The sequence below is a fragment of the Gorilla gorilla genome, chromosome 20, assembly GCF_029281585.2.
Source record: "Gorilla gorilla gorilla isolate KB3781 chromosome 20, NHGRI_mGorGor1-v2.1_pri, whole genome shotgun sequence".
Taxonomy (NCBI): domain Eukaryota; kingdom Metazoa; phylum Chordata; class Mammalia; order Primates; family Hominidae; genus Gorilla; species Gorilla gorilla.
In genome coordinates, this window is record NC_073244.2 from 39,678,633 (window position 1) to 39,686,216 (window position 7,584).

Genomic DNA, 7,584 nt, shown 5'->3' on the forward strand with positions numbered 1-7,584 from the left:
CTCAGGTAGCTCCATTTTCTGGCACTGACTGTATGCTGGGCGTCACGCTCTGTCCTTTCTCTCATCTAATCCTCAGGGTGGCCCTACAGGACGTTCTGCTCTCATCCCTGTTGGAGTGTCAGGAAGGGTTAGGGAAGATGAGGCCCTTGCCCAAGGTCATGGGCTCCTAAGTGGAGGCTGTGGGATGGGACCTCAGCTGCCCCTGACTGGACTCTCAGCCACTGTGCTGCACTAGTCATGACAGGTTTCCAGGAGCCCACAGAACCTCAGCTGGAGAAGGGGCTCTCTCGGGGTGGGGCCTGTGATGACCTTGACCCTGTCTGCAGAGAAGAGGAGAACGGGAGAGGCGTGACTCATCCCCTGCCAGTATGGCCGGACTCACAGGCAGCCTTGCCTCTCTGGCTCTCTTGGGACGGGCCACTGCCATGGTGTCAGGATTGCCACTTTCCCGTCCTCATCACTGCTGCTGTTAATAACACACGAATAATTCAAGCCATAAACTTTGAGGCACTGGCTCCTCTCTGGCCCTGGGGGAGCTGCCAAAGATAGCTCAGGTTCGGCAGCCCTGCAGCATGGGGCGAGCGAGAGAAGCGTGTGGGGGAAGCGCTTGTCCCTCCAGGCTAGGCTCTCTCAGTGCCTCCGGATGCACTCAGGGCCTCCTTTCCACCATGGCAAGGCCCCTCGTGCCGTCAGCCCGTGGGCAGGAGGAACAGCGCTGGGCGGCATTGACATCTGTGTTAAAGCCTAGAAGAGGAGCTCTCTTCCTTTTTCTTCCCATAGGGCATCTGTCTGGGAAGCAATGGTTGGGCCTGGAGGGATCTCTGGGGACATTCTTCCTCATGAGCTGGGCGTAGAAGACCAGGTGTTCACCAGAGAAGAAAAGCTCTGGCAGCAATCCTGGGTGGTGCTGGGTGGTCCCCGTGGCTGCCCCTGGCCAGCTCTGAGAGAAATCATTTAGCAGAAATGGTGCTTTTTCCACCCAAAATGTTGTGGGGGGGGCCCAGGAAGGGCTAAATCTGCAACTCGACCAAGAGGCCCTCCAAAGAGGTGTGGGTTTTTTGTGCTCCCAGTGAGCAGCCTGTTGCTGGGTGACAAGCCAGCTGGGCTCCCAGGACTACTCCAAGTTGTATCCCTGAAACTTCCACATTTTAGGAGACTTCTCTGACTCGGACGAAGCAGGATGGGGAGCCCAGAGCCAGTGGGGGCTCATGAATGAGATGTCCAGAAAAAAGCTGTCCTTCAAGAAAGATTTTAACTTTAATTAATTAATTTATTCATTCATTCATTTTTTTCAAGACAGAGTCTTTCTCTGTTGCCCAGGCTGGAGAGCAGTGGCACAATCTTGGCTCACTGCAACCTCTGCCTCCCAGGTTTAAGCGGTTCTCCAGTCTCAGCCTCCCGAGTAGCTGGGATTACAGGCCCACGCCTCCACGCCCGACTAATTTTTGTATTTTTAGTAGAGATGGGGTTTCACCGTATTGGCCATGCTGGTCTCGAACTCCTGACCTCGTGATCTGCCCACCTCGGCCTCCTGAAGTGCTGGGATTACAGGCATGAGCCACCACGCCCAGCGGATTTTAATTTTAAATCTTGAAACACAACAAACTCCAGCCATCCTCCATGCCTGTGGGGTGCATGAGGTGGATCCTCACACACTGCACCAGGAGCATGATTGGCAGCAACAGGCAGCTTAGAAATGTCTGATCATTTCACCCAGAAGCTTTCTCCTGTGGCTTCTTAAGAAGTTATCAGAAACTGTGGCACAAATCTTAGTATTACAATGTTCTCCTCTTCCTCACATATTATAAAAAAAAAAACAAAAACAAACAAAAAAACCAAGGGAAACAGATCACCGATCAAAATACACAATGATTAAAATCATTGTCCTTTGACCATGCGCAGTGACTGATGACTGGAGTCCCAGCACTTTGGAAGGCAGAGATAGGAGGATCACTTGAGGCCAGGAGTTTGAGACCAGTCTGGGCAACATAGCAAGACCCTGTCTTTACAAAAAAAAAAAAATGTTTTAAATAGCTGGGTGTGGTGTGCACCTGCAGTCCCACTTACTTGGCAGGCTGAGGTGGGAGGGTCACTTGAGCCTAGGAGTTTGAGGCTGCAATGAGCCATGATCTTACCACTGCACTCCAGCTTGGGTGACAGAGCAAGACCTTGTCTCAAAAATAAAGAAAGAAATAGATCTAAGTCTTTCATTCCTGGGCAGTATTTTTCAGCAAAGAATTACCTTGTTTTGTATGTCTGTATCTTCTCTTTTTCCTGTCACTGAATAAACTGTACATATAGTATAATCCTAAATTTGTAAATAAATATTAAAAATATGCACATAAACATGTTTATATGTCAGAAAAAAGACTAGAACAAAATATACAAAAAAGAGATGACTTTGACATTTTAAGAGACATCACATCTTTTTTTTTTTTTTTTTTTTGAAATGGAGTTTCACTCTGTCACCTGGGCTGGAGTACAGTGGTGTGATCTCGGTTCACTGCAACCTCTGCCTCCCAGGTTCAAGCGATTCTCCTGCCTCAGCCTCCTGAGTAGCTGGCATTACAGGCGCCCACCACCACACAAGGCTAATTTTTGCATTTTTAGTAGAGACGGGGTTTCACCATGTTGGCCAGGCTGGTCTCAAATTCCTGACCTCAGGTGATCCACCTGCCTCGGCCTCCCAAAATGCTAGGATTACAGGCGTGAGCCACTGCCCCTGGTCCCTTTTTCTGTTTTATAATGTAAGCAATATTGAAATTCCAGTGGAAAAAAATTCTCTTTAAAGTTAAAAAATTCTAATTTCGAGCTAAAGAAAACTGAGAACAATAACAAATATCAATACCACCAAAAATTTCTAAAACAATTACAGTTTCTGGAGTGCTATGGCTCATGTGATGGTGAGAGGAGATGGAGCAGGCATTATCATCTCCAATTTACAAAGGAAGAAACCCAGAGGCCGTGTGGCTCCCTCTGTGACAACAGCTCACAGGTGAGACCTCGTGCGCCGACCTCAGTCCTCCTGGCATCTGGCCCGTGCTCTCTGTGATCTGAGTTGCCTTTTTAGACTTCGAGGGCAGTCGCTCCTTCTCTAAAAATCAGCTAGAATCTCCCCTGAGTGATAACGGGTTGAGTTTGCCTAGCACAGCCCTAATTTTTGCCTATTTTTCTGGCATACTTAGTAGTACCCTTTTTACTCTCAGAAATAGTCCAATGTGGAAAATAAAATGCCTGGCCTCCTTTTCAAGGCATATTAACCTCTTCACGTTTCTGTCGGAATTTCACAAAGCCACCCTCCTGGAGCCAGGAGTGGAGGCCCGCGAGCTCCCGACCCACGCCTGGTGGGTGCAGTCTCCAGCTTTGCGCTTTGTTTGTCATTCTGAACAGCTCTGCTCCCATCAGCTGGGGCTCTGTGAATCAGAGACGCTGCAAAGAGCAGCACTCCCAGGAGCTCAGATGAAATGCGACTGAGGGCAACTCCTCCCAGCCACAGACAGCTGCTCTGTAGGGAGGCTCAGCAGCGCCCAGCAAAGTGCCTGCTGTGCACTGAAAGATCCTCAATGGGCCCTGATTTTCCGTTTGTCCTTTCAGCAGTCACACATTCAACACATTGTTGAGGAGCAACTAAGTGCCAGTCTTGGGCACAGATTAAAGAACAAGAAAGAAAATGCCGCTGTGCTTACGGTACTAATATTCTAGTGGGGATGCAGGCAACGCACAGGAAATGCACATGAATACATACAAAAATAGACAGGTGCTATGATAACACAGAATGGTGGTAGGTCGGCTTCAAATGGTGCAGTCAGGGAAGGACTCCGGGGAGGGAATTCTATGGTGAACTCCAAACGGGAGGAAAAGGTGGGCCTGGAACGATTTCGGCTGGAAGAGAGCCCCACTCTCCCAGGAATGTCAAGGGCAAAGGCCCTGGGGTGGGACAGGCTCCTGCGCATTTGAGGAGGATGGAAAGGAAGCTGGGTGGCTGGCCTGTAGAGTGAGAGGCGGTAGGGTCAGGCCAGGCAGCGCACAAGGGGGATTGCGAGGATTTGGGACTCAGCTCTGACTGCAGTTAAGAAATATTTGAGCTGCTAAGTGATAAGCCTTGGCGTCATCCACGCAGTGTTAATTCTGCAGGCATGCAGATCTCAAGAGTGGTCGGGGCTTTCCTCCTGGGTCACCAGGCAGAAACCTGCCGCAAGGGTGGAGCCCCCCACAGAGAGCCCCTTCTAGGGCAATTCCAAACAGAAAGGTGGGGTCAGAGCTGCCACAGAGTCCCCACTAGGGTAATGCCTAGTGGAGCCATGGGAGGGGGGCCACTTGAGGGACCCCCAGACTGCAGAGCAGCCAGCTTGCAGCATCTCATGGGAAAGATTCCAGCCCATGGGCGCAGGAACATGGAGTCCATCAAAGCCATGATGGGGTGCGGGGGTGTAGGGTGCTGCCCGAGGCCTTGGGGGCCCAAACCTCCCAAAGTGCATTGGATGCTGGACTGGGAGTGAAAACAGGTGATTCTCCAGCTTCGAGATTTAGTGTCCGCCCTGCTGGGTTTTGGACTTGCTTGGGCTCGTCACTCCCTTCTTCTTGACTATCTCTGCCTTTTGGGGTGGGAATACCCTGCCCTATTCCCATCCCAGCATTGTATCTTGGAAGCAGATGCCTTGTATGATTTCACAGGCTCACAGTAGGAGGATTTGCCTCTGGATGAATTGAACCTTGAGTCTCACGCACATCAGATTCAGATGGGACTCTGGACTTAGCACTTTCAACTTAATGCTGGAATAAATTAGGACTTTTGGGCAGGCTGCCATGGCTCATACATGTAACCCCAGCACTTTGGGAGGCCACGGTGGGAGGATCACTTCAGCCTAGGGGTTCAGCATCAACTTGGGCAACCTAGTGAGACCCTGTCTCTACAAAAAATAAAAAAAAAATAGCAGGGCATGGTGACATGTTTCTGTAGTCCCAGCTGCTTAGGAGGCCAAGGGAGGAGGATTGCTTGAGCCCAGGTATTTGAGGTTACAGTGAGCTATGATTGTGACACTGCACTCCAGCCTGGGCAACAGAGTGAGACCACTTTTTTTGTTGTTTGTTTGCTTTTTTTGTTTGTTTGTTTGTTTGTTTGGCTTTGGAAGTACTGAGATGGAATGAATCTATTTTGTATGTGAAAAGGACATGAGTTGTGGGCGGCCGGGGCAGAAGGCTGTGGTTTGAATGCCCCCTCCAAGTCTCATGTGCACACATAATCCTCACTGTAACCATGCTGAGAGGCAGGACCTCTGAGCGGCAATTAGGACTAGATGAGGTTATCAGGGTAGAGCCCCCATAATGGGTCTGGGACTTTATAAGAAGAGGAAGAGATGTCTAAGCTGGCACACTCAGCCCCCTTGCTGTGTGAAGGCCTGTGCCACCTCAGGACTCTGCAGAGAGCCCCACCAGCACGAAGACCCTCCCCAGAGGCCGCTCCTCCGCCTTGGACTTCCCAGCTTCCAGAAATATAAGAAATACACCTCTTTTCTTTATTGAAAGAAAGAAATATTTGCAGTGCTGAGTGCCATGAGCAGGTCCCCTGGTTCCTCTGAGGAGGACACACAGAAGGAAAGAAGGCATGAGTGTGGCAGAAGATGACCGGGGGAAGAATGCAGGGGCTGGGAGCGCCTTACTCAAGAGGGGCTGCAGTCTAGATAGAGAAGTGTGGTGTCAAGGCTAAGTTTGAAATCTGAATACAGTTTGCACATTAAAACAAAAAAGGCAGGGTTGTCTAGGCTGGTGGAAATTGGGAGGGAGGAGCAGAAAAAAATAACCAAGGAGTACATTTCACCATTAGTTTAAGTGAGTGGTAGATGGTGTGCCATTCTTTGAGATGTGATAAAAATGGAGGTAAAGGTTTGGGGGTTGGGGTGTCCTGGCACTGAGGGAGGGACTACAGAAGCTGTGTTTCAGACATGGTATTCTGAGGTGTCTCTAAAACATCTGAGTACAGATGTCAAAGAGACGGTCAGATATTCAAGGCTGGAGCTCACGGCTAAGGTCTTGGCTAGAGGCATAAATGTGAAAAGCATTTGCATATGTTGAAGGCAAGATGGTAAAACTCCTCAAGAATAAGAAAGTAGTCACTAGTGTCAAAAATTTGCAGAGGGAAAAAAATATAGGGACATTTTGCTTTTTGTCCATACATTTGGCCAAAGTGAAGGTGATTGGTGACATTGATGAAGCAGTTTTCATGGAGCTATAGGGCAAGGTTCACATTGTGGACACGGAGAGCCCTTTATCAGCACAGTGGCCAACTAAATAAATAAAAATTATTGCTAAGGCTTATTCCAAAACAAACTCCCAATAAAGCTGGATAAAATGCATAAAACAAACCAAGTTTTCAAATGCATAAATTAGCACACAACAATAAGACAAATACCCAGAAAATAAAACCAGGGCAGAAACTAAAACTAAAGTTATAACCATGACCTGCCAGTCTCCCCAGCCAGTGAGCTTAGGTTTTCATGGCTTCAGGGAGATGAAGCCATGGGCCTGAAAGAGCTGGGCAGTTGGAGCTAAGATTTTCTCCTGCCCACCCGACAGAAAGCCAGGAGCTCTGGAGGGGTGCCATCCCCATGAAAGAATGGCTAGAAACACTGAGGCCACTCCACAGAGAGAGAATAGAGAAGCCTGTCCTCCTTGACTTAGGCTCCAGGACATGGTTCCGTTTTAAAGTGGTATCCACCATATGGTTAAGGAAAACGGCCACTGGCCCCTAGCCGCGACACCATGAAATATGTATGGCTTCCTTCTCTGTTCCTCCCCTCTCCTTCAGATCTCCCCTGGGAACACAGAATTATTATCCCTGAATCACATGAGACCTTTCCATTCTCCAAAGCTATGGAGAAAGCTACCTCAAATGTCAATGTCCGCATATCCGGTGTCAGAGTTCAGGCTCACCTCTCCTTCAAGGTGTCCAGCTGAACAAACAGCCTTTCACTCCAATACTTTCATCCCAAACCATGGCAATGTGAATATAATTTTTAAAAAAGCAAGCCAAGCCCAAACAAATTCTATGTTTATACCTTCCTCCTTTTTTGGTTAACCTCTACTAAGGGACCCAATAGTGTTACTTTTGCATGAGAATCTGAGTTTATAATGAAATAGTTCTGCTATGCTCACAGTCTTTCTAGTCTTTGTAGTTCTAAATTATGAATCCCTGAGGAGCTTGGCTGGGAGATAATCTACATAACAGACAGCACACTCCATCAGAATTTCTCCTATAAAACCACCAAGATCACGGAGTGTTCTTACTGGGTGATCTTGCCATGCCTGGCTCCCTCTCCCCTATAGTGGGGACTCTAGCAGAAAGATTATTGGAACCTTGAAAAATGGCCACGTAGGGAGCCCGGCTACCAGTTTACCAGTTGTACTTGGATTGCAGCTGTGCACAGTGCTTAGGCTCAGGCCCCATTCATACTAAGAATTCCTTTATTCCATCATATAGGAGATCAAGAGCACATTTAAGTTTACTTTATTCATTTACAATTTGTATTCTGTTTATTTATTTACTTTGAGATGGAGTCTTCGCTCTGTCACCCAGGCTGGAGTGCA